The sequence below is a fragment of the Pan troglodytes genome, chromosome 1 (genome assembly GCF_028858775.2).
Source record: "Pan troglodytes isolate AG18354 chromosome 1, NHGRI_mPanTro3-v2.0_pri, whole genome shotgun sequence".
In the NCBI taxonomy this organism is placed as follows: domain Eukaryota; kingdom Metazoa; phylum Chordata; class Mammalia; order Primates; family Hominidae; genus Pan; species Pan troglodytes.
Genome location: NC_072398.2, coordinates 87795621 through 87823157, shown reverse-complemented (window position 1 = coordinate 87823157; position 27537 = coordinate 87795621). Strand labels below are relative to the sequence as shown.

The 27537-nt window shown below is 44.4% G+C and overlaps 1 long non-coding RNA gene, 3 other non-coding genes and 2 pseudogenes across 4 annotated transcripts; 3 read left to right on the top strand and 3 right to left on the bottom strand.

Annotated features, from left to right (window-relative positions):
* Positions 1 to 1649: 1649 nt before the first annotated feature.
* On the top strand, positions 1650 to 26016 carry LOC134808667 (uncharacterized). Its single transcript, XR_010152094.1, has 2 exons — positions 1650 to 2189; positions 24301 to 26016. It is a non-coding gene; the product is annotated as an uncharacterized LOC134808667 (long non-coding RNA).
* Positions 1977 to 2049, bottom strand: TRNAV-CAC (transfer RNA valine (anticodon CAC)). The gene has a single exon. It is a non-coding gene; the product is annotated as a tRNA-Val (tRNA).
* On the top strand, positions 3564 to 3671 carry LOC112207018 (U6 spliceosomal RNA). Its single transcript, XR_002941503.1, has one exon. It is a non-coding gene; the product is annotated as a U6 spliceosomal RNA (small nuclear RNA).
* Positions 8185 to 12304, top strand: LOC107969024 (small ribosomal subunit protein uS5-like; annotated as a pseudogene).
* Positions 13786 to 14106, bottom strand: LOC129141748 (COMM domain-containing protein 6-like; annotated as a pseudogene).
* On the bottom strand, positions 24463 to 24534 carry TRNAE-UUC (transfer RNA glutamic acid (anticodon UUC)). The gene has a single exon. It is a non-coding gene; the product is annotated as a tRNA-Glu (tRNA).
* Positions 26017 to 27537: the final 1521 nt, after the last annotated feature.

The window sequence follows — 27537 nt, the reverse complement described above, 5'->3', positions numbered from 1 at the left end:
TTTTTTTTTTTTTTGAGACAGATTCTCTCTGTTGCCCAGTCTGGATCTCTGCTCACTACAACCTTCGCCTCTCAGGCTCAAGCGAGTCTCAAGCCTCAGCCTCCGGAGTAGCTGGGATTACAGGCGCAGGCCACCACGCCCGGGTAATTGTTAAAGTTTTAGTAGAGACGGGGTTTCGCCATGTTGGCCAGGCTGGTCTCAAATTCCTGGGCTCAAGCGATCCGCTCACCTCAGCCTCCCAAAGTGCTGGGATTAAAGGCGTGAAACACCGCGCCTGGCCAAAAAATGTTTTATTTTAAATTCAAAATGCTGTAATGGAGGCTGGGTGCAGTGGCTTTTTTTACTCAGCATACTTGAGATTCATGTTATTGTATATGTGAGCAGTTCCGTCCTTTTTTTGGCTGAGTAACATTCCATTGTATGGACCGGTCTTTCACTTGTTGATTGACATTTGGATAGTCTACAGTTTGGGGCTATTACAAATAGAGCTGCTATGAACGTGTGTGTACAGGCTTTTGTATGGGCATATGCTCCATTTACTCTTGGTAAATACCTAGGAGTGGAATGGCTGAGTCCTATTGTAGTAGTTTAACGTTTTTAAAAAACCCCAAACTGTTTTCCAAAGTGAATGTACCATTTTACATTCCCAACAGCAGTGAATGAGTGTTCCGGTTTCTCCACATCCTTGCCAACTTGGTATGGTCAGTCTTTTAAATTTTAGACATTCTGATATGTGTGTAGTGGTATCTCATTGTGTTTTAAATTTGCGTTTCCCTAATGATTAATGACGCTGGACATCTTTCCATTGATTATTTGCAATCCACATATCTTTTTTTTTTTTTGAGATGGAGTCTCGCTCTGTAGCCCAGGCTGGAGTGCAGTGGCGCGATCTCAGCTCACTGCAACCTCCGCCTCCCTGGTTCAAGCAATTCTCCTGCCTCAGCCTCCTGAGTAGCTGGCATTACAGGCGCCCGCCACCACGCCCAGCTAATTTTTATATTTTTAGTGGAGACGGGGTTTCACCATCTTGGTCAGGCTGGTCTCGAACACCCTGACCTCGTGATCCACCCACCTCAGCTTCCCAAAGTGCTGGGATTACAGGCGTGAGCCACCGCGCCCAGCCCCATATATCTTTTTTTTTTTAATCAAGTGTCTGTTCAAATTGTTTGTCCTCCTTTTAGGAGAGTTGTGAAAATCTTTTAATTAAAAATGTACATTCTTTCCACCTGATTTAGAACCTAAGAATCTTGAAAGGAAAGAGAAAGAACTAACATTTTCGTGACTGAGAACTGGATGGTGACAAATGAGAAAATAAACACAATAAAGGCAAGTTTGGGGGTGGTGATAGAGCAGAGCGAGTTGTGATCCCCGCTCCGTCACCACGTTCGTTTCATTCCTCCGGACTACTGGGTTAATGATACCGGCAATCAGCGCAAAGCGAGATAATCACCAGCGCACTCTTGGATCTGTATACAGGTTTGTAAACTATGTGGAGGAAACCGACCCATCGCAGTCTCAGCCGAAGAGGCCGGAGCCGGAGCCAGAGCCTGAGCAGGGTCTGAAAACAGGACCGGCCGTTCAGGACTAGGCCCTGAACTACAACTTGCTCCTCAGGGGTCCGGGTCGGAAGTGACGACTTCATTCACTGAGCAGCCATTTCCGGTTCCCAGTGTGTCCGAAGTTCCTTCTGGGTGTCAGAAAAGACACAAAAACTGACAGGGCGGAACCGCGACACGGTGCCTGCTGATATCAAAAGGTCTCACGGCTCCGGAGGGACCCAGTCGCCCACAGCCGCCAGGGGCGCCGCCGGCTCCGAGCCCGTTGTCGAGAGCCGCTCGGCTGCTCGGGTCTGCCCTTCAGTCCTTCCAACTCTCCTCGGACCTAGAGTTCCGGGATCTCACTGCGATCTGTGCGGATTCTTATGTAGAATTCGAAAGGATATGGGGAAGGAAAAAAACAGAAAAGAGGAACCACTTTGTTTCCGCCCGGTTTCGAACCGGGGACCTTTCGCGTGTGAGGCGAACGTGATAACCACTACACTACGGAAACCAGGCGGTGGAAAGTTTTCCACAAATGACTCTTAAAAGTCAGAGGCTCACCACTGTGTCCCTGACCCACCAGAAAAGTACCCGGGCGGGCCACCCACAGCTTCGGGATCGGGGCGCGCAGGGAAGTAGCCAGCAAAGCAGGTAAGTCCCGGGCTGCTCGCGGGGGGTCATGACTGAGGGCACAGGGGTGAACTCGATGGTGCTTCCTCAGGAAACTTCCGGCGCAGTCAGGGCTGCAGCCAGAGCCCCGAGATAGTTGGGCAGGGCTCCAGGCGTCCCCGAATGCTCGTCGTGGAGTTTTCCTGATCCTGTCGGGTCCCTAAGGAGCGCTTGGCGGGGAGCGTGGACTCCCTGGGGCCAGGCCACCGCGGTCACTGAGAGCCACCCCCCCGGAAACTGGAGAAAAACGGAGTAGAAGAGACCTAGGGGACAGACTTGGCCAGGTCAAGGGAAACCAGCTCATATTTGGAACAAAATACGCCTTATGTTTGCCCAGCACTGAATTTAGAAGCATTTTCACATTCTCGAGTTTAACTAGTTTTACAACAGTGCCACGAGCAAAGTATTAAACGTGTTTTAAAGATGAAGAGACTGAAGCTAGGTAAATTGGACTTGGGTAAGATGGAAGCGCTACTTAACGTTAAGGAGAGTCTGCGACCCTGATGTTCTCAGGCTGTATCTCGCTTAGTGGGACTACACCTTATTATTGTCGGAGGAAACAAATGAAGAGGAAAGAGACCGTGGAGAGTATTCCTGGAGGGACTCAAGATACCGCTGTAGGTAGAACCCCAAGATAGCTGTGTAGAGTGACAGCTCATGTCGAATGACTTCTTTTCCACTGCTGCGGGTGAAATTATCTGAGGAGGTAGGAAGAGGAGATGGTTTAGGGATGCCATATGACAAAGGCTTTGGAAAATTAAGAAGAGGCCGGGCGCGGTGGCTCACGCCTGTAATCCCAGCACTTTGGGAGTCCGAGGCGGGCGGATCTCTCCTAGGATCAGGAGTTCCAGACCAGCCTGGCTAACATGGTGAAACGCCATTTCTACTAAAAATACAAAAATTATCTGGGCGTGGTGGCGCGCGCCTGTAATCCCAGCTACTCGGGAGGCTGAGGCAGGAGAATAGCTTGAACCCGGGAGGCTCAGGTTGCAGTGAGCCGAGATCGCGCCATTACACTCCAGACTGGATGAAAGAGCAAAACTTCGTCAAAAAAAAAAAAAAAAAAAAGGAGAAGAAAATTAAGAAGAGAAGAATGAGAGAATTACCAAGGCAGCAGTGAAGACTTACGTGCTGTTGTATGATACAAATGTCCAGGGGCTAGCATGGAACAATGTTGGCTGACTGCGCCAGGAGCTCTAATCTGGCAAGAATTTAGAGGAGAAGGTGGATTGTGGGATGAATAAGCAAAGGAGGAGAGTTAAGGAGTTGGGGGTGGTAGTGAGAGAGCAGAAGAGAAGCACCTGGTTACAGGTTGAGGCTGTGCAGAATGTAGAAAGACATCAGAGATGTTCAATGGTGCTCACTTCGGCAGCACATATAGCTAACATTGGAATAATACAGAGAAAATTAACATGGCCCCTGTGCAAGGCTGATGTACAAATTCATGAACTGTTCCTTTCTTTTTTTGTTTAAAGAAATGTCCAATGGACTGAATGCTGGACTGAATGCTAGACAGATAATAGTTTATCAGGTTAAGGAACTTTATCAAAAAATTGGCTTAAATAATAAAGGGAAAATATTGCCTCACAATCCTAGGTAGATCAGGGCTTCAGGTAAGTCTTCGCACAAGGCTCAAAGAAGTCTCTGGGCCAGGCGCGGTGGCTCACGCCTGTAATCCCAGCACTTTGGGAGATAGAGGCAGGCAGATCACCTGAGGTAAAAAATCCAAGACCAGCCTGGTATTACTAAAAATACAAAATAATTAGCCGTGCATAGTGGTGCACACCTGTAGTCCCAGCTACGTGGGAGGCTGAGGCATGAGAATTGCTTGAACCCAGGCGGTGGAGGCTGCAGTGAGCCGAGATTGCACCACTGCACTCCAGCCCGGGCAACAGAGTGAGACTCCATCTCAATTAATAATAATAATAAAGAAGTATCTGGTTTCTCTTGGTCCTTCTTCTTCAATGTGGACTCCATTCTGGGGCAGGCTCTCTACTCATGTTTTCAAAGTGCCCACCGTAAGCAGCTTGGGCTACAGGTTCCCGTGTTCACAGCCAGCAGAAAAAAGTGTGTACTTCTTGGAGAACTCATTGTCATGTAACAGGGATGGGATATGCTGCTTCGTTTAAATCATTAGGGCCTACTCCTGAGGTCTGGGGTAAGACTAATCCTACTCAAACTCTATGGCTGACAAATTCAGGGTACCCTTAAGAAGGGAATGGGATGTTGTAATGCTGAGGTGGCAACCAACAAACATTCTCTTCAGAGGGTAAGCCCACAGTGCTACAGAGAATGGAGAAGAATGGCATATACTTCCAGAAACTGGAGTCGATGTTAGGAAAGATTCCATTCTAAGGGCTTCCTGGCTAACGGAGTTCTCCCATGAGTAGCTTTCACTATGCAAGATCAGATGAGACCTAGGGTAGCCCAGGACACAAGGATCCTCCCATCATCCCTACATTGAAAGAGGCCATTTTCAATGTGGGCTAGTCTCTGCCCTTCCATGCCAGGAACTGAAGAGGCTGTGCCAGTACCTTTTCCCCGATCAGTCTCTGGGAAGTCAAAGCTTTTATGCATCTGGCCTCAGTGGTCAGTGAGACTGTGGGACCGTCCTGAAGGACAGGAGGTCCTGGAGTTCACCCTCATGACATCACATCTGGCTTAGGACAATCACTCTTCATGCCCTGCTCATCACTGTTTCTCACCATAGTTTCTCCCTAATGCAATGCCTGTGGGGAGCTATTTCCCTGAGTACACAGTGATATCAGGATGTGAATCACTTTTTTCTGGGCAGAGGTGGTGGAATTTTTTACCATCATGAAGCTGAGGTTCCTTCCCCATTCTGAGTTGAATAACCCAAATCTTGGCTCTTAGAGCTTCTCGTATCCCTAATTCCTTATAAAACTTAACTCCGTCCCCAACTCTTTACTATCCCATTGCTCAGTATCTTCTACCACATTCTCCTTCTTGAGATTCTGAGGCTGGGCGCAGTGGCTCATGCCTGTAATCACAGCACTTTGGGAGGCTGAGCTGGGCGGATCACCTGAGGTTAGGAGTTCGAGACCAGCCTGAGCAACATGATGAAACCCTGTCTCTACTAAAAATACAAAAATTAGCTGGGCATAGTGGCGGGTACCTGTAATCCCAGCTACTCCGAGGCTGAGGCATGAGAATTGCTTGAACCCGGGAGGCGGAGGTTGTAGTGAGCCAAGATGGCGCCACTGCACCCCAGCTTGGGTGACAAAGCAAGACTCTGTCTCAAAAAAAAAAAAAAAAAAAAAAGACTCTGCTATCCCATAATATATAATTTTATGGCAGCAGGAGGCAATAGGGCAAAGGATTTCTTCCTTTGTGGTGTAGATGGGCTGGTGATGATGGGAAGATAAGGAATGTTATAAAATGAGTCTTCAGTAGAGGAGTCTAGTCTCAGGCAAGAAAATTGGATATTAAATTTGTAATCTGGAAAGGAAGTAGAGGAATTAACTACAGTTTTGAAACTAGTTTTTATGGCTTCCAGATTTCACCTTTTAACCTTGGTGCTATATAGTTTCTCAAAGAGGCACATTTGTTTTGATTAGCTACATAGAAAATGAAGCAGAATTAGTAAACTATTAGAATGAATAAAATAGTTCAATAAGATTGCTGGCTACAAAGTCAACATTAAAAAATCAGAAATTTCCACCACATCAGCAGTAGTCACCTAGAAAATATGAGAAAATAACATATCATTCATGATAGAACAAAATCATAACATGCCTAAGAACAAGACACAGAATAAATGCACATAACCTTTGTATTGAGAAACACTTAAAATTATTCAAGGGCAAGTTGAGAACTAATTAAGTGAAGAGATTTACCTTATTTATAAATGAGGTGATTTAGTATTATAAAGATGTGAATTTCCTCCATGTTCTCCTGCAAGACCCATGCGATATCAATATATCAACAGAATGGCTTATATAACTTGACAACTGATTGTAAAATTTATATGAATGCATAAGTCCATGGATAATCAACGGAATTTTGACAAAAGAAAATAAGGAGATTCATTGTAACTGATAACTGGGGGAGGGGGGAAGGGTTTGCTCGAGTCCACGATGCCAGCTCCAGACACCTCCCATGGAGGAGTCCAGTGAGCTGCCACTGGATGCTAAGTCCAAGGTCCACCAACTAGCTTGTAGATTTTCTTTTCTTTTCTTTTTTTTGAGATGGAGTTTTGCTCTTTGTTGCCTGGGCTGGAGTGCAGTGGCACTGTAGCAGGACCAGCTGCAGACAAAACTCCTCAGACACCGGATTAAAGAAGGAAGTGGTTTATTTGGCCGGGAGCGTCGGCCGACTTGCGTCTTAAGAGACGAACTCCCCGGAAAAGAAATTCTTGGCCTTTTTAAAGGCTTAAAACTTTAAGGGGTCCACATGAAAGGGTCGTGATAAATCGAGCAAATGTGGGAAACGTGACTGGGGGCCACATGCATCAGCTAACAGAACAAAAAGTTTTACAGTGCTTTTTTCATACAGTGTCTGGAATTTACAGATAACACAAGTAGTTTAGGTCAGAGGTTGATGTTATTATTATTACTTTTTTTAACTCTAGGGCTGGGTGGTGGTGTCAAGGTTGTCTGGCTATTTATCTTACTTTTTTTTTTTTTTTTCCAACTTTTTGCTTTCTCTCTTTTCTCCTGTCTTGTGAACTAGGCAAGATGGAGGGGAGGCAGCAGGAGTAGTAGTGGTCTCCTTCCTTATCCCCCACTTTGAGAATTTTCACTAATTAGTGGGAGTTCTCACTTTTATTTTTACCTTTTGAGTCTTTTTGCAAGACAGAGTGATAATGTTTTATGTAATACACTCGTGTTGAAGTTTTCTGACGAACCATGGTAGTTACAAAACCTTTTATCGTTTGAAGGAGCAAGCATAATACACAGGGGAGCAGCAAGCAAGTTGCTATTACTAGTAATGCACTTACAGTGAGGGTTTTAAATTTTTTGTAGCTGGAAACTATTTTCTAAATAAAGACCTAGGATCAAACCTGTGTTAAACCTGTATATGCACATGTATCAACTTTGTCATGTCCTAAGCAGGTTAGTTTATTAACTGGGTCTTAAAAGCTTTTTCCTAGAGAATAACACAGTATTTTTTAATAATAGAAGATTTTAAGAGCCAGACACTTGAACTTGTGGTGTCTCTTTGGGGAAAGAGTTAGTTAAAGTTATCTTCGAGGCATTAACTCTTTTGCTTCTCAAGGCCATTGGTCTCTTATGTTAGCCTTTTTTAAAACATAACATGAAGAAACATCTAGGCTGCCAGCAATGTTTTCAGCCAGCTGAGCACATAGGTTTTTTCTTTTTTTGCTAAAGGAGGAGGTTCTGGTAACTTCTGGTTTATATGTTTAAAGAATGACTGAAAGACTTGGAATTGTTGCTGGGCTGGATGGGTCTGGGTTTCCTAAGTAGTATGTGTACAGTGGGGACACCTTATATAGATGTTTCTTCTAGCATGGTTATGCGGGGGGTAACAACAACAAAACAATGTACAGCATATTCATATCCAGCAAGGACAAAAGAGGTCCTTACTGGGAAAAAGGTTGGATACAGTGGCAGAACAATAGGAAAACAGTATTACAGGAAAACTATTAGTCTTAAGATTTTTAACTACATTTACTTGCTTGATGAGTCCTCAAGCTTCGGCTGTGCATAGACTAGTCAGCTGCCGGTGTGTGACTAGAGCAGGGCTTGTTGTCTCCTCAAGCTTCAGCCATGCGCAGACTGGTCAGCCTCTGGAGTGACCAGAGCACGGCTGTCGTCCTCAGCAGCAGTTTGGTCTCATCTCAGGATCATCAGGGTTGGATAATCTGCATCCTGCTGGCTGCTACTTGTCTTGAGCTGCTGGTGTTAGCCAACTGTGGTGGATCCAAGACACAACACCTGCAACTTTAACAGCAGTGGGAGTGGACAAGGTTACAGTATAGGGCCCATGCTATATGGATCCTAGAAAAATTAGATTTTGCTTTAAACAGAGTCACTAGATTTAAAGGGGTGTCAGGCTTATAGGCATTTTCATTTATTTAATTATGAACACTTCGTATGGCTATTTTTAAAGCCTGTATTTGCTTTCTTAAGGTTAATTCCTCTTCTTCTGCGAGAAAACAACAAATGGCGGATGACACCGGTGCAGCGGGTGGAGGGGGGGGCCCGGAGGCCCTGGTGGCCCTGGGATGGGGAACCGTGGTGGCTTCCACGGAGGTTTTGGCAGTGGCATCCAGAGCCGGGGTCGCGGCCATGGACGGGGCCGGGGCCGAGGCCCCGGAGATCGCGGAGGCAAGGCCAAGGATAAGGAGTGGATGCCTGTCACAAAGCTGGGCCGCTTTGTCAAGGACATGAAGATCAAATCCCTGGAGGAGATCTATCTCTTCTCCCTGCCCATTAAGCAAGGTGTGGTGGTTATGGCTAGGCCAAAGCTGGACAAAGCAAAAGGAAACCTGAGTGGAAAGCCACATCTCACCAAACAAGAGGAAAAAGGCAAATATGAAGAAACGATTGAGATGCAGAAATATGGAATCAGAGATCATTGACTTTTTCCTGGGGGCCTCTCTCAAGGATGAGGTTTTGAAGATTATGCCAGTGCAGAAGCAGACCCATGCCGGCCAGCGCACCAGGTTCAAGGCGTTTGTTGCTATCGGGGACTACAATGACCACGTCGGTCTGGGTGTTAAGTGCTCCAAGGAGGTGGCCACCGCCACCCGTGGGGCCATCATCCTGGCCAAGCTCTCCATTGTCCCCGTGCGCAGAGGCTACTGGTGGAACAAGATCAGCAAGCCCCACACCGTCCCTTGCAAGGTGACAGGCCGCTGCGGCTCTGTGCTGGTGCACCTCATGCCTGCACCCAGGGGCACTGGCATCGTCTCCGCACCTGTGCCCAAGAAGCTGCTCATGATGGCTGGTATCGATGACTGCTACACCTCAGCCCAGGGCTGCACTGCCACCCTGGGCAACTTCTCCAAGGCCACCTTTGATGCCATTTCTAAGACCTACAGCTACCTGACCCCTGACCTCTGGAAGGAGACTGTATTTACCAAGTCTCCCTATCAAGAATTCACTGACCACCTCGCCAAGACCCACACCAGAGTCTCCGTGCAGCAGACCCAGGCTCCAGCTGTGGCTACAACATAGGGTTTTTATACAAGAAAAATAAAGTGAATTAAGCATTTAAAAAAAAAAGGTTAATTCCTTTAGTTTCTGGAGGTCACCTTTAATTTGACCTATGATTTAGGGGTGGCCGACCGAACAAAATCTTATACAGCAAATACCTAGTTTGTTTGTTGGGGGTGCACCTGACTCGGAGGAGGACCGTTGGCAAAAACCTGATTTTATCTTAAATGAATTTCCTGGCAATATTTTTTTCAGTAGCTGCTCGAGTGTCCAGTTCATGTGTTCCACCTTTTCTTGAAGTTTGTGGCCGATAGGCTGTGTGTAACTTCCATTTTATTTTTAACAGTCTTGTTAAATCTTGCACTATTTCAGCTACAGATGCTGGCCTATTGTCTAACTTTAAAGTTAGAGGTAGTCTAAACCTGGGGATAATGTCTTTTAACAGTACTCTAGTCACTTCTTGTACTTTTTCTGTCCTGGTGGGGAAAAACTTTAACTTACCCTGAAAAGGTGCAAAGAAACACTAGCATGTACCGATAGCCTCCAGCACGGGGCAGTTCTGTAAAGTCCATGAGCAAGTTTTCACAGGTATGGCTCTTTGTCCTGTTTAAGTTTCTTAGAGGAGGGTTTCTTCCCCCTACCCGGCCTTTGTAACTTTATCTAGTGGCTTAGCCTTCAGTGAGAAGCTGGAATACAGCTACGGCAGAATCTTGCTGCTTTTAACTTCTAATGTGACCATGGGCTCCTGGGAGCCTAATGAGAAGGTGCCTAGTCTGCCCTAGTCTTTACATTCTTCAGCTCCTTTCAGCCTGATCAGATCAGTATTTGGTTCCTCCAAGGTGCAGCAGCCCTTGGCCGATGGCCTCTTTGTCTTGCGGCCTTGGCCATTTCCTTTATTGCCTTCTGAACATTTACCCTTCTAGTGTCCTTTCTTTTTGCATCTCATACATTAATCTCTCTCTAGCCTTGTCTGGCTCTTGAATACTTGCCTAACTTGACTTCTTTCTTGTCTACATCCATGTCCACATCCTCTCACATTGCTAATTTTTTTTATAAGAGCTGTTGCTAACAGATTGGCTTTTTTTTCTTAAGTCTTTAATTTACTTTTTTTTTTTTTTTCTGAGTTCTCCTGCTCCTACAGCCAGCTGGCGGGGCCGGGCAATGGCACGGGCCCTGCCCCATGCACTGCTGTCTGTCTCTCCTGTTTCCTTCTGATTCTCTTTTTCACACTTAGTCTTTCTTTTTCTTTTGCTCTTTCCCAGTTTTGTTCCTTGGTCACAGTTAACATACACCTTGGTGGCCACTTTTATAGACTAGGTGGTATTCATGCCTGCAGCTTCTGCTTGCTGTTACCGTAGGCTTGCTTTACAAATGAAGTATTCACTATATACTGATTTTCAGCAGCCTCAGAGTTTTATAGAGTCTCTTATAAAACTGACTTAGGCTCTTGCCAGCTCCTTGAAGCATTCCTGAAATCTTTTTTATATTACTTGCTTTTTTCTACCAACTCTTAGCCTCTGCAGAAGTGCTTCTCAGTACCTCTGCAAACACTGAAGCTGAGTTGCATTCTCTGGGTCTTTTTTCCCCTTTTTCCTGGAGTTTAACAGGCCCTTTTCTTTGTATAATTTTTCATGCACTTGGAGGGTTAAACAGGCATACTGAGAGTCAGTGTAAATGTTTACAGTCTTACCTTCACTGAGTTCTAAGACCCGAATTAAAGCAATGAGCTCAGCCTAACGACAGTGTCCAGGGTTACCACCACGTATTCTGCATATCTCTCTCCTTGTGGGTTGAAGCTGTATAGCTCCCAGTCTACTGATGCCCAAGGCTGGTCCTGGAGGTCAGGTCTGCTAGAGTAAACTTGAATCCAACACCTCTGCACAGTTATGCTCGACAGGGCTCTAGCTGCCGGGAGCAAGGTGGCAGGTTCAGGGTGTTTCCAGTTTAGTAGATCAATGGATGAAAAGGGCTGATAGACGAAAGTCTGTTGCCCCCCCAGATGTGGGCCTGGTCATTATAATAGACAGGTCCTCGCATCTTCCTGAGAGGCATTTGCATAGCTCCAGCAAGACCAGATCTGAGATGGCCCACTTGACTATCTTGACCTTCTTCCTTGGCCTCTCGAGGCTCCAATCCTCCCCTTTGAGGTGAGACCTGGGGCCTGTTAGCTCCTGAACCTCATTTCTGAGGGGGCTGTTGGCTTCAGTAAAGGTGGGTAGGCTGGGACATGTGGAGAAATAATTTCTATTATCTTTGGTGGCTTCTGCAAAACTGGCTTCTTTTGCTGTTTCTGGGACTCCCTTTTTAACTCTGTCTGCTGGCGAAGCTGCTCTTATTTTACTTTTGGCTTTTTTGCAATAAGCTGTTAAACAGGGCTAAATTTATGCTGGTTTTGTCTATATTATATTTAACCATGAGTCAATATAAAGGAATTTAATCTAGGTACACTGGCTGTCCTCTGACCCCTGTCACCACCTTAAATACACAGCCAATTGTTCCTTGTCTATAGTTCCCTCGGTGGGCCATCCAACACCAAAAGAGGGCAATTCTAATTCACACAGAGTTCCTAACTTCTAGGGTGTTAACTTAACTCTGTAATCTCCTGCGAAACCTTTCTTAAGGTTCTGTAACATACATTTTAATAGAGTAAGTTTTGATGATTTGATGACTGTCCTTTTATTTTTCTTTTTGAAATTTTTTTAACACAGTTCCTAGTGGAGTGGGCTTACTTTGTGTCTGACCTATTTTTCTCTTGAGACAAAACAACATTCACACTACAAGAAGGAAAGGGTAAAAGGTCACTCACTTGTCTAATTCACACTAAATCAAAATCGAAACTAAAACCAAAGTGTTGTTAATGGCACACCTGTTCATCAAGCAATTTAAGCCAAGTCAAAATCAGAACCAAAACCAAAGTGCCAATAAAGGCATGCCTGTTTATCAAGCAATTCAAGTCAAATCAAAATCAAAACTAAAACCAAAGAATCAAGCAATTCAAGTCAAGTCAAAAACAAAAACCAAAGTGCTGGTACAGGCACGCCATGGGTGATCAGGCCATGCTTCCACTCAAATGGAGTGGGCAAGTTCCAAAGACCAGTCTTACCAAGTTTTAGATGTCTGGACTTAAAGTGCCAGTTCCTTCCCGGTGTTCAGCTACTGCATTGATCCTCTGCGGGGGCCTGCTGTGCACTGCTCTGACAAGGCGTTCCACCAGGACAAATGCCTACCCGGGAGCGCTCTCAGGATCTGCATGGCTCAAGCTGGCCAGAGTCCCCCACAGGGATGCTCTATAGGGCAGGCATAAGCTGCCTAAGGGGCTGCCTTGACCTTCCGTTAATCCCATCACTTCCTGGTCAGGGAACCAAGAAATGCAGCAGGACGAGCCACAGACAAAACTCCTCAGACACCGGATTAAAGAAGGAAGTGGTTTATTTGGCCGGGAGCATCGGCCGACTTGCGCCTTAAGAGCTGAGCTCCCCGAAAAAGAAATTATTGGCTTTTTTAAAGGCTTACAACTTTAAGGGGTCCACATGAAAGGGTCGTGATAAATTGAGCAAGTGTGGGAAACGTGACTGGGGGCTACATGCATCAGCTAACAGAACAAAAAGTTTTACAATGCTTTTTTCATACAGTGTCTGGAATTTATAGATAACACAAGTAGTTTAGGTCAGGGGTTGATGTTATTATTATAACTTTTTTTAACTCCTAGGGCCAGGTGGTGGTGTCAAGGTTGTCTGGCTATTTATCTTACTTTTGTTTTTTTCCCAACTTTTTGCTTTCTCTCTTTCCTCCTGTCTTGTGAACTAGGCAAGGTTGGGGGAGGAGGGCAGCAGGAGTAGTAGTGGTCTCCTTCCTTAGCACGTTCTCAGCTCCTGGGTTCAAGGCACCTGGCACAAAATGCAGTTTCTGATGGCTACTTCTTTCTACATAGACACAGTAACAGTCTGATCTCTCTTTCTTTCCCCCACAAGCTCAAGCGATCCACCCACCCTCTCAAAGTGCTGGGATTGCAGTTGTGAGCTAATGAGCCTGGCCGCTATTATCTTTTTTTTGTCTGAATTTTAAAAATTATTTTTAAAAATGGAAAAACAGCTGGATGTGGTGGCGCACATCTGTAATCCAGCACTTTGGGAGGCCGAGGTGGGCGGATCACCTGAGGTCAGGAGTTCGAGACCAGCCTGGCCAACATGGTGAAACCCCATCTCTACTAAAAATACAAAAATTAGTGGGGTGTGGTTGTGGGCACCTGTAATATCAGCTACTCAGGAGGCTGAGGCAGGAGAGTCGCTTGAACCCGGGAGGCAGAGGTTGCAGTGAGCCAAGATCATGCCACTGCACTCCAGCCTGGGCAACAAAGAGTGAAACTCCATCTCAAAAAAAAAGAAAAAAAAAAAAGTGCAATTTTCATTCAATAAATATTTCATTCTTATGCGGTTTTGTTGCAGAAAGTGAAGTCCATGACTTTAGAATGATAGTAATTTATCAACCAAATAATCCATTTCACATAGTTTCAATAACTGCAGCAATCTCCTTGAATTGTCTGCATAAATTCTGAAACTGTGGAATTGTCATTTCAAAACACTTGGTCTTTACTTGGCCTGAATGAGTGCCACTTTTAGCATCACTGCAACATAAGGATACTTAAGAGATCTGCAACTGTCACAGCTCACAGCCAAACCCAGTTTCCATTGAAAATCTGCAAGCTCAGCCAGGCGTGGTGGCTCATGTCTGTAATCCCAGCATTTTTGGAGGCCGAGGTGGGTGGATCACAAGGTCAGGAGTTGGAGACCATCGTGGCTAACACGGTGAAACCCCCTCTCTACTAAAAACACAAAAAAAATTAGCCAGGCGTGGTGGCGGGTGCCTGTAGTCCCAGCTACTCAGGAGGCTGAAGCAGGAGAATGGCATGAACCTGGGAGGCAGAGCTTGCAGTGAGCCAAGATCACGCCACTGCACTCCAACCTGGGCGATAGAGCGAGACTGTCAAAAAAAAAAAAAAAAAAAAATCTACAAGCTCTGGCCAGGCGCTGTGGCTCACGCCTGTAATCACAGCACTTTGGGAGGCTGAGGTGGGTGGATCACCTGAGGTCAGGAGTTTACACCAACCTGACCAACATGGTGAAACCCCGTCTCTACTAAAAATACAAAATTAGCCAGGCATGGTGGCGCATACGTGTAGTCCCAGCTACTCGGGAAGCTGAAGCAGGAGAATCGCTTGAACCCAGGAGGCAGAGGTTGCAGTGAGCCGAGATTGCGCCGCTGCACTCCAGCCTGGGCGACAGAGCGAGACTCTGTCTCAAAAAAAAAAACAAAAAAACTGCATTTTGTTCTGTACTAAGAAAAATTCTTCTGCCTGCCTTGAGATGCTGTTAATCTGTAACCCTAGCCCCAACCCTGTGCCCCAGAGACATGTGCTGTGTTGACTCCAGGTTTTTTTTTTTTTTTTTTTTGAGACAGAGTCTCGCTCTGTCTCCCAGGCTGGAGTGCAGTGGCGCCATCTCCGCTCACTGCAAGCTCCGCCTCTGGGGTTCACCACATTCTCCTGCCTCAGCCTCCCCAGTAGCTGGGACTACAGGCGCCCGCCACAACACCCGGCTAATTTTTTGTATTTTTAGTAGAGACAGGGTTTCACCGTGTTAGCCAGGATGGTCTCCATCTCCTGACCTCGTGATCCGCCCACCTTGGCCTCCCAAAGTGCTGGGATTACAGGCGTGAGCCACAGCGCCTGGCCATTGACTCAAGGTTTAATGGATTTAGGGTTGTGCAGGATGTGCTTTGTTAAAAAAAAGTGTTTGAAGGCAGTATGCTTGGTAAAAGTCATTGCCATTCTCTACTCGCGAGTACCCAGGGACACATACACTGCGGAAGGCCGCAGGGACCTCTGCCCAGGAAAGCCAGATATTGTCCAAGGTTTCTCCCCATCTGATAGTCTGAGACATGGCCTCATGGGAAGGGAAAGACCTGACTGTCCCCCAGCCCCACAACCTTAAAGGGTCTGTGCTGAGGAGGATTAGTGATAGAGGAAGGCCTCTTTGCAGTTGAGATAAGAGGAAGGCATCTGTCTCCTGCTCATCCTTGGGAATGGAATGTCTCGGTGTAAGACCCGACTGTACGTTCTATTTACTGAGATAGGAGAAAACCGCCTTGGGGCTGGAGGTGAGACATGCTGGCGGCAATACTGCTCTTTAATGCACCGAGATGTTTGTGTACATGCACATCAAGGCACAGCAACTTTCCTCAAACTTATTTATGACACAGAGACCTTTGCTCATATGTTTTCCTGCTGACCCTCTCCCCACTATTACCGTATTGTCCTGCCACATTCCCCTCTCCGAGATGGTAGAGATAGTGATCAATAAATACTGAGGGAACTCAGAGACCAGTGCCAGTGCGGGTCCTCTGTATGCTGAGCGCCAGTCCCCTGGGCCCACTGTTCTTTCTCTATACTTTGTCTCTGTGTCTTATTTCTTTTCTCAGTCTCTTGTCCCACCTGAGGAGAAATACCCACAGGTGTGCAGGGGCTAGCCCCCTTCAGAGCTCAGGTGTTTGAAACCAGCCTGGGCAACAAATGTGGCGATACCCTCATCTCTATTAAAAAAAAAAAAAAAAAGACAATAGCCATAGTAAATTTTAAAAACTGTGTAGCACTGACACAAGAATAAATAAGTACCCAATGGAACAGAATACAGAATCCAGAAACAGACCTGAGTGTGAACGGAAATTTCATATATGATATAATATTTGAATTAATGAGTTGTTTAGTGGATAATCTTGAGAAAACTGACTTACAGTATGTTGGGAAAATAAAATTGGATTATAACTCACACAGTTACCACTTTCCAATAGATTAGATATCAAAAAGTCAAAGATGAAACCATGAAGCTAATAGACAAAAATTCAGAATAACGTTTTTGTTATCTTGGGGTGGGAAAGAATTTTTAAAATAGAAGATCGTAAAACCATACAGCATAGAGGGAAAATAAATGGATGAATCTGAGCAACTCGATATGAAAAACTTCAATGAGGCACATCATGGATGAAGAGATAATAACAAGGAGAAGATATGATATCTAAAACAAACAAGGGATTTATAACTAGATTCTAGAATATACAAGGAACTTCTGAAATTAGAAAGAAAAGAAAATACCCAACAGGATACCTAACATAAAAAAAAATGGGTAAAGAATGTGAATAGTCCAACTTAAGAAGGGGAAAGCTAAGTAGCTAAAAATATGAAGAATGATGAACCTCACTAGTAATCAGAGAAATGGAAATAAATTAAAATGGCGAGATACCAATTTATATCTTTGGTAAACATTAGAAAGTCATGTCTTGGGTAACATATAGGCAAATGAGAGGCCGGGCACAGTGACTCGTGCATGTAATCCAAGCACTTTGGGAGTCTGAGGCGGGTGGATCGCCTGAGGTCAGGAGTTTGAGACCAGCTTGATGAATATGGTGAAATCCCATCTCTACTAGAAATACAAAAATTAGCTGGGCATGGTGATGCATGCCTGTAATCCCACATACTCGGGAGGCTGAGGCAGGAGAGTCGCTTGAACCTGGGAGGCAGAGGCTGCAGTGAGCTGAGATCATGCCATTGCATTCCAGCCTAGGTGACAGAGTGAGACTCTGTCTAAAAAAAAAAAAAAAAAAAAAGAATAGAATAAAATAAAATAAAACATAGGCAAATGGGAAGTTTCATGTCCTGCTGATGGGAATTAAACAGGTACAGCACGTTGGGAAGCAACCTGGAAGTATTTAAGTAACTGTATGCTTTAAGACTCAGCAATCCTTCTAACTCTATATCTAAGAAACTAGCACCTAGGTCTATAAGGAGACATGTATCAGAATATTCATGACAGGACTGTGTGTGATGGTGAGAATTGGAGGCAGTCCAGATGTCTATCACTAATGCATAGATTTACTTAGGCTTGGTTTACTGATGCAAAAGAGAGAGAATAAAAATACACTGTTTTCACAAAAACAGTGAAAAGGGAGTAGGAAATAGCATAAAATTCATAGCAGAAACCCATTTTTGCAAATATACAATATTGCATTTTGTTAAATAAACACACTCTCACATACACAAACACTGATACCTTTTATATCTCCAGATTCATTTTTTTTTTTTTTTGAGGTGGAGTCTCTGTCACCCAGGCTGGAGTACGGTGGCACGATCTTGGCTCACTGCAACCTCCCCCTCCTGAGTTCAAGCGATACTCCCACCTCAGCCTCCTGAGTAGTTGGGATTACAGGCACTTGCCTTCATGCCTGGCTAATTTTTTTGTATTTTTGTAGAGACGGGGTTTCACGATGTTGGCCAAGCTGGTCTTGAACTCCTGACCTCAGGTGATCCACCTGCCTGGGCCTCCCAAAGTGCTGGGATTACAGGCATGAGCCACCGTGCCTGGCCTAATATTTTTAGAAATAATATGTATATTTAAAAAACAGACTAAATATACAAAACTGGGTGCATTGTAGGGGAGAGGAATTGGTGTAAGAATGGGAGATGAGGAGAAAATAATGAGACAATATAACAGAACAGGGATCTTACCCAATCAATGATTATAATGAGCAATAGGGCTGGGCGGGGTGTCTCATGCCTGTAATCCCAGCACTTTGGGAGGCTGAGACGGGTGGATCTCTTGAGGTCAGGAGTTCGAGACCAGCCTGGCCAACATGGAAAAATCCTGTCTCTACTAAAAATACAAAAATTAGCCAGGCATGACGGCGCATGCCTGTAGTCCCCACTACTCAGGAGGCCGAGGCAGGAGAATCGCTTGAACCTGGGCAGCAGAGGTTGCAATGAACCAAGATCATGCCCTTGCACTCCAGCTTAAGTGACAGAGTGAGACTCCATCTCAAAATAAATAAATAATACATAAATAAATAAAGTGCAATAAACTGAGGGAGATGATTGAATCAATTTTGTGTGCCCGTGAGTGATAAGAGGGAAAAAAAGTGAAAGTATACAATACCTTTTGGGAGAAATAGGACTGACTGGGGTGCAGATATTCACAACATAATATCAAAACTACTCCTACAAATCCATGAGACAAAGACAACTCAAGAAAAACTTGTATTTTGGCCGGGCATGGTGGCTCACCCTTGTAATCCCAGCACTTTGGGAGGCCAAGGCGAGTGGATCACTTTAGGTCAGGAGTTCGAGACCAGGCTGGCCAATGCGGTGAAACCCCATCTCTACTAAAAAATACAAAAGTTAGCCGGGCGTGGTGGCTCATGCTTGTAGTCCCAGCTACTCAGGAGTTTGAGGCAGGAGAATCATTTGAACCCGGGAGGCGAAGGTTGCAGTGAGCCGAGATTGTGCCCCTGCACTCCAGCCTGGGCGACAGAGTGAGAATCCTTCTCAAAAAAAAAAAAAGAAAAGAAAAAGAGAAAAATATGCTTTTTTGGCTGGGCGTGGTGGCTCATGCCTGTAATCCCAGCACTTTGGAAGGCAGAGGCGGGCAGATCATGAGGTCAGGAGATCGAGACCATCCTGGCTAACATGGTGAAACCCCGTCTCTACTAAAAATACAAAAAATTAGCCGGGTGTGGTGGTGGGCACCTGTAGTCCCAGCTACTCTGGAGGCTGAGGCAGGAGAATGGCGTGAACCCGGGAGGTGGAGCTTGCAGTAAGCCAAGATGGCGCCACTGCACTCCAGCCTGGGTGACAGAGCGAGACTCTGTCTCAAAAAAAAAAAAAAAAAAAGCTTTATATATATATAAAAGCTTTTATATATATAAATATATATATAATTTTATATTATATGTAAAAAATATATTTTTATATATAATTTTATATTATATATAAAAATATATATTTTATATATAATTTTATATTATATATAAAAAATATATTTTTATATATAATTTTATATTATATATATAATTATATATATATAATTTTATATTATATATAAAAAATATATATTTTTATATATAAAAAAGCTTTATATATATATATCTATATAAAGCTTTTTTTTTGAGACAGAGTCTCGCTCTGTCACCCAGGCTGGGTGTATATATATGTATATTCTCTCTCTCTCTCTCTCTCTCTATATATATATATATATATATATTTTTTTTTAGACAGTCTCACTCTGTCACCCAGGCTGGAGTGCAGTGGCATGATATTGGCTCACTGCAACCTCCACTTCTGAGGTTCAAGTGATTCTCCTGCTTCAGCCTCCTGAATAGCTGGGATTACAGGCACAAGACACCATGCCCAGCTAATTTTTGTACTTTTAGTAGAGATGAAGTTTCACCATGTTTCACCATGTTGGCCAGGCTGGTCTTGAACTCCTGACCTTAAATGATCTGCCCACCTCAGCCTCCCAAAGTGCTGGGATTACAGGTGTGAGCCACCAGCCCGGCCTCTAGTTATTTTTTACATAATGTTCAGCATACAATAAAAATTAGGAGACATGTGAAGAGAAAGGAAAATGTGACCAATGGTCAAGAGAAAAAAGCAAACAGTAGAAGCAGAAACAAATATAAGCCAATTGTTTAAGTTCACAGGCAAGAACTTTAAAATAATCACAATTTTATTTTTAAAAAATAGAGGAAAAGATGGAAAGTAGATGAGAAGAATTTCAACAGAGAATTGGAATAGAGACAAAAACTTCTAGAACAGAACCCTCTGAATGGGTTTAACAGCAAATTGGACACAGCAGGAGACAAGATTAGTGAATTCAAAGACAGATCAATAGGCTGGGCACTGTGACTCACACCTGTAATCCCAGCACTTTGGGAGGCTGAGGCGGGTGGATCAGCTGAGGTCAGGAGTTTGAGACCAACCTGACCAACATGGTGAAACCCTGTCTCTACTAAAATACAAAATTAGCCGGGCGTGGTGGTGGGTGCCTGTAATCCCAGCTACTCTGGAGGCTCAGGCAGAGAATCGCTTGAACCCGGGAGGCGCAGGTTGCAGTGAGCCGAGATCACACCATTGCACTCCAGCCTGGGCAATGAGTGAGACTCTGGCCTCAATACAGAAAGAAAGAAAAGGGAGGGAGGGAGGGAGGGAGGAAGGAAGGAAGGAAGGAATGGAGGAAGGAACCAACCCATATTGAAGCACACACACATGAGTTGAGCCTGAGACCTTGGTCAAGAACCAAACCTAACAATACTCTGGCTAAAGAGTGAGGGGACTGTGGGCATGGGGGAATGCCTCCCCACAGATTCCCATCCACGACCCTTGGCCTGATGACCACAGCATCTCAGTAATACTTCTGTAGTCCAGTATCATTTCTTCTTTCTGAAATACATACATACATATATGTGTGTGTATATATATATATATATATATTTATATTTATTTATTTTTTGAGGCAGAGTCTTGCTCTGTCACCCAGGCTGGGGTGCAGTGGCACGATCTCAGCTAACTGCAACCTCTGCCTCCCAGGTTCAAGTGATTTTCCTGCCTCAGCCTCCCAAGTAGCTGGGATTACAGGCATGCACCACCATGCCTGGCTAATTTTTGTATTTTTAGTGGAGATGGGGTTTCACCATGTTGGCCAAGCTGGTCTGGAACTCCTGACCTCAAGTGATCTGCCTACCTCAGCCTCCCAAAGTGCTGGGATTACAGGCATGAGCCACTGCACCCGGCCTGAAATACATGTTTAAAAGAAAAATGTTGATCGTTTACTCAAAGGGGTAAATTAAGAATGGTAGTGAGCTCCTAATATCGCTAGTCACAATTCTCAAGGGAAGCAAATGGGGAGGCCAAACATCTGGTTGCTAATCTCATCAGCACCTGATGGGTAGGGAGGCTGCAAAGGCTGATGTCCATTGAGGAATTCTGAAATGCTCCTTAAGGGGACTAGGCCCACCCATGTTGAGAATCACTAATGTATACTTTTGTTTAATTTTTTCTCTATTTCTTCTTCTTTTTTTTTTTTTTTTTTTTTTTTAAGAGATGTTATGCTATGCTGCCCAGTCTGCTCTCAAACTCCTGGGCTCAAGTGATCCTCCTGCCTTGGCCTCCTGAGTACGTTTAATTTTGCCACGGAAACATGCAGTCTCTCAGGAATATTCTAAATCTAGAATGGGTGGATTAGCACAGTCATAGTATTAGTAATTAATAAAACTTTCCCCCACTTTGAAATCCTGAAAGTAGTTAAAATCATGGAGTTCTAGGCAGTCTGGTATTAGCAGCCCTTGACCTTTGCACTGGCAGCTGTCACCAGGTGTTTAATGTGGCTTATTAGGGAAGTCCAGAGCCAGCCAATACCCTTTACTGAGCTTGTGAGGTCAAGAATGCCACACATAATCCATTTAGATTTTTTGTAAAATAAAAACCATATATCTATATGGTAACGAATTGGTTAATTGTAAGCCAGGAAATAAATGAATAAACAAAAGTGAAGTGGTAACAAATTAGTTAAATGGCAGGGGGATCAAATCCAGATCTGTCAGGACAGAAGGGAATACTCACCAACTATGCTAATGAGGAAGGAGATGAATCTAAAGTCAACAACATCTCCTCTAACTGCCCACTTTTACACTGGGCCCAGATAGGTAGGAAGCATTGATTGCTCATGCCCCATTTGCTCCCAGGCCACCACCTAGTCTGACCCTTTGCTGGCAGGACAGAGCAAGAGGCCAGCATCAGAGTGGCCATTCGTGAAAATGCCAGAAACATTGTCTACTCTCCACCCCACCCCATCTCCCACAAAACTCACCTGTGCCATGCAAGACTGTGGCAGGTGGTTGGAATTCCAGGCGCTGCTGCTCTTCATCCTTCTAGGGAGGCAGATGTCAGGGCAGAGGCCTGGGAAGTGTGAGGCTGCTGGATCCAAGAGTGGGGGCAGGTGGAGCAGAGGTGAGGTTTGGCCTTTTTGAGGCACTGGGTCACGAAAATCCAACCACGTGCTTTGACCAGATTCGTTTCCTGCTCAGATTCTGGATTGAGGAAGGCGGGGAGTGAGACAATGGCAAAGAATTGACTAGGAAGAAGCTGTCACCCTTGATGGAGTGGGCAAAGAGAAAAAGCAATCATTTGGGCATAGGGCCCAGCTGGACTCCTGGGTGGAAGGTGTGGCCTGGGTGTTCTTGGGTTCCTTGTCTGCTTGAGCCCCAGAACAATAGAAAATCTTGATGGCCACAGCAACAGGAGCTTAATAGTGGGAAGGAAGAAAAATGAAGGACAAAACCAAGACTTAAACTCCCACTGGGAAGTTTGAGAAAAAAGCCTTAACCATTATACCAAAAATGTACCCCAGGAAACTGATCTTACCTTCTGGTACCAGCATCAGCTACATAAATTGTCAGGTCTAGTGCAAAGTGAAAATGCAACCTCTTCTGAAAAAAGCAGCAAGAAAAGTGCTGTGAAGGGTAGTGAACTATAAAGCTTTTTCCTTTCTTCCATAGTCCATCCTATGATGGGCTTTTTATTTGCTCTTATTTGTCATTCTATGTAAAGAAAAATTAAGAATTTAAATAATTAGCATGATTTTTTTTTTTTTCCGAGACAGAGTTTTGCTCTTGTTGCCCAGGCTGGAGTGCAATGACCCAATCTCGGCTCACTGCAACCTCCACTTCCCGGGTTCAAGTGATTCTCCTGCCTCAGCCTCCGGAGTAGCTGGGATTACAGGCGCCCGTCACCATGCCTGGTTAATTTTTTATATTTTTAGTAGAAACGGGGTTTCACCATGTTGGCCAGGCTGGTCTTGAACTCCTGACCTCAGGTGATCTGCCCACCTCGGTCTCCCAAAGTGCTGGGACTGCAGGCGTGAGCCGCCGCGCCTGGCCGGCTAATTATTTGAAATTTTAAGAACATTTTCCAGACACTCCTAAAAGTTTATAACCTACGCTTGCAGTGGTTAAAACGTCAGTCCTAAGATATTTTTCCAAAAGGTGCTGCCCAGGTACCTAAGCTGTCTCTCCCTGTTGGTCTAGTGGCTAGGATTCTAGTGCTTTAACTGCCAGCGCCCAGGTTCGATTCCCGGTTAGGAAAGTTTGCTTTTTTGCTTTCTTGATCACACGCATTCTATTATCGCCGCGGCTGCGGCTGTCACTGCCCTCCGGAGCAGTTAAGGTTTGCTTGCAGGCACGCCTCTCTGCAAGGCACTACTGACATCCTGTACATCAGTATCCAGGGAATGGGGACTGCCTGTATGGAGTAAAAAGGTAGGCAGATTCAGACTCACCTCAGCCCCACTCTATTGAGAATTACTGATTTTTATTTTTACTTCTTGGGGGCTGAGTCTCGCTCTGTCGCCATGCTGGAGTGCAGTGGTGCGCTTTCAGCTCATTGCAACCTCCGTCTCCCGGGTTCAAGGAGTAGCTGGGACTACAGCTCAGCCTTCCGAGTAGCTGGGGCTACAGGCCCGCACCACCACGCCCAGCTAATTTTTGTATTTTTATTTTTGTATTTTTAGTAGAGACTGGGTTTTACCATGTTGGCCAGGATGGTCTCGATCTTTGACCTCGTGATCTGCCCGCCTCCCAAAGTGCTGGGAGCCAACGCTCCCGGCTTGATTTTTAAAAATCAATATAAGTAATTTTTACATGAAACAAGTGAGTTATTTCAAATGTCTTCTAAATCTAGAAAGGTTTGATGAATTGGCATAGGCACAGTTTTAAGAATAAATGTAATTCTCCCTCCCCCACCTCCTGCGGAGTTCTCATTTAAACCCTTAAGGGCGGTTTGTTTACATTTCAGAGATGTAGTAGATGCCCAGGTTATTTTACCAGATGCGCTACTGTTTCCTCTGGTAACAGGTGTTCCAAATCGGAAAACAAACTAGTCCATTATGCTAATTTGCATATTTGAAACATGGAAAACCTCTCTTAATTCGTTTGGTCTTTTGTAAAAATAGAAACATATTTTTATATGGTAATAAGTTAGTTAACTTTACCCGTAAGACGAATAGACGAAAGTGAACCTCCTATGATGACAAGTTACTTGACAACACTAACTTGTCAACGTTCTTACTTGTCAGGGGCTCCCTAATGACATTGCCCCGCGGTTTTCAAGACTGACTTCAGGATCATCTGGGAGAGGTTGAAAGGCACATGCAGTGTTCACCGCCTTGAACTGAAGATCACTGAACATGGCTTTGGTGGAAACCACTGCAGTGATATCAGAAAGGAAAAAAGCAAACTTCCCTGACCGGGAATCGAACCCGGGCCGCGGCGGTGAAAGCGCCGAATCCTAGCCACTAGACCACCAGGGAGGGGTGATGACACACTGTGGGCAGCACCTTCTGGGCAAAGATCTTAGGACAGACGCCTCAACCACCTCAGGCACATGTTAGAAACCTATAGGAATGTGTTTAAGAATATTTTGCAATGATGTGTATAGTACTGGATGCAGTGACTGCTGCCTGGGCCAGAGGGTGGCAGAAGGCTTTAGGGGCAGAAACGTTGGAAGAAAGATTGTCATAAGTCAAGCCGGGGAAGAGAAAAATATTTCCCAAATCATTTTTGTCACAGACTCCCTCTGACATGGGAGTTTCTCATCTCCCTTCCTGCCTCCCTCCCTTTTTCTTTCTTCCTCCTAAAATCTGCATCTCCTTCACTTATATAGTTTCCCCACAGTTGATTGAGAAAAAATGTGTCTTTTTTGCCCCCCTCCCCAAAGGATCCTATTCCTGACCTCTAAATATGCCCCTCACCAGTGCAGAGGGAGGAGCAGTCAGAGCCTGGGAGACCTGCTTACCTGGAGCTGCACCCATCTTTGAGGCCTTGCTCTGTTTCCTGGAACCTGAAATGGATTTACCTATTCTACACATTTCATAGAAATGAAATCACATAATGTGTCACATTTTGTCTGGCTTCTCTCACTTGGCATAATATTTTTGGGTTCATTCATGTCATAGTATGTACTTCATTTCTTCTTATGGCTAAATAACATTTTATGTATATACCACATTTCCTTTATCCATTCATCTGTTGATGGGCATTTTGGTTGTTTCCACCTTTTGGCTGTTGTGAATAATGCTGCTATGAACATTTATGTACAAGCATTTGTTTGAGCATCTGTTTTTTATTTTTTGGGGTTATCTATTTAGTAGTGGAATTACTAAGTCACTTATATTCCCACCAGCATAGGTAAATCTATAGGAACAGAAAGCAGAGTAATGGCTGCCAGGGGCTGGGGAATGTGGAGTAATCACATAATGATATGGGGTTTTACTTTCTTTTGATGAAAATGTTTTGGAACTAGATTGAGATGGTGGTTGCACAACCGTGTGAACATACTTAATGCCACCGAATTTGTTTAAGATGGCTTCATTTTTCTTCACATTTCTGCCTATGCTTTATATTTTCTGTTGTTTTAAAAATTATAGCCATCCTAGTGGGTGTGAAGATACCACTACACATAAATTAGAATGTCTAAAATTAAAGAGACAGACTATATGCAATGGACTGAATGTTTGCACACACACCCCAAGTTCATATGTTAAAATTCTAACTCCCAAGGTTATGATATTATGAGGTGGGGCTTTGGGGAGGTAATTAGGTCATGAAGGTGGAGCCTTCATGAATAGGATTAGTGTCCTTATAAAAGAGACCCTCACCATGTGAGGCTTCTTAAAAGACTGCTTTCTGTGAGAAAACAGGCCCTCACCAGAAACCACATGTGCAAGCACCTTGATCTTGGACCTCCCAACTTCCAGAACCATAAGAAATAAATTTTTGTTGCTTATAAGCCACCCAGTCTATGGCATTTTGTTATAGCACCTGAATGGACTGAGAGATCATACCAAACAAAAAAGAAGACATGCTGTATGATTTCATTTACATAAAACTCTAGGCAATGCCAACTTATCTATATTGACAAAAAGCAGATCAGTGGTTGGCTTGGGGATGGGCGGGTAAGAGGGAGTGTGAGGTGGTAAGGAGCAGGAGGGTGGAATTGTGGAATTACAAAAGGCTATAGGGAAACTGCTTGGGGGTGATGGAGATGCTCACTATATATAATTTTTTTTTTTTTTGAGACGGAGTTTTGCTCTTGTTGCCCAGGCTGGAGTGCAATGGTGCAATCTTGGCTTACTGCAACTTCCACCTGCCAGGTTCAAGTGATTCTCCTGTCTCAGCCTCCCAAGTAGCTGGGATTACAAGCACGTGCCACCATGCCCGGCTGATGTTTGTATTTTTAGTAGATATGGGGTTTCACCATGTTGGTCAGGCTGGTCTCAAACTCCTGACCTCAGGTGATCCACCCACCTTGGCCTCCCAAAGTGTTGGGATTACAGGCATAGGCCACCACACCCGGCCTATATGCTCACTACCTTAATGATAGTGTTGGATTCACTGGTGTATACATACGTCAAAACATCATTTTGTATACTTTAAATATGTACAGTTTATGTTATACTAAATAACATTTTAAATAATGGTTTCTTGAAAAATTTTGTACATATATTTTGGAGACTATCTGCCCATTTATCTATCTTTACCTCTATATCTATATAGTTATACTGTTTTCTCTTAGGTATATACCTCAGAAAAAATTACTGAAACATGCATACATATGTTCAGCTGTGGCAGGTATGTCCAAATAGCTTTCCAAAGTGGTTGTAACTATTCACATTCCCATGATCTGTATACCACTTTCTATCCAGTAAGAGTTCCATAGTTACAGACAAAACAGAAAAAATAGGATATGTGTGTGTATATCTTGAATAGCCAAGATATGAACCTAAAATTGGATCCTGCAGGTTAAAAAACTAAAACCCAAGTTAAATTCATAGTCTGAGCATGCCTCTTCTGTGACAGTTGGTGTATTCATCAACAGTGGGAATGGAAATGAGACAGTTGAGCAGATTATTATGAATCTGAGTGCTTTGAACCTACAAATCTCCCTGAGCCTCCCTTACTAGCAAAAGAGCCCCCTTTCTTCCTATATGAACAAGTTGAAATTCTCTTGTTTGAGGATTCTTTATGATAACATCTGAGACAGTTACATGGCAAGGAAATGCCAACTTATTTCAAGACCCACCTCTATCACCTATTATTTCCTCCAGGCCCATAATTTGAATCAGATACCATCAGAAACTAAGTTTTTTTTTTTTTTTTTTTTTTTTGAGACGGAGTCTTGCTCTGTCGCCCAGGCTGGAGTGCAGTGGCACGATCTCAGCTCACTGCAACCTCCGCCTCCCAGGTTCAAACGATTCTCCTACCTCAGCCTCCTGAGTAGCTGGGACAACAGGCGCCCCCCACCATGCCCGGCT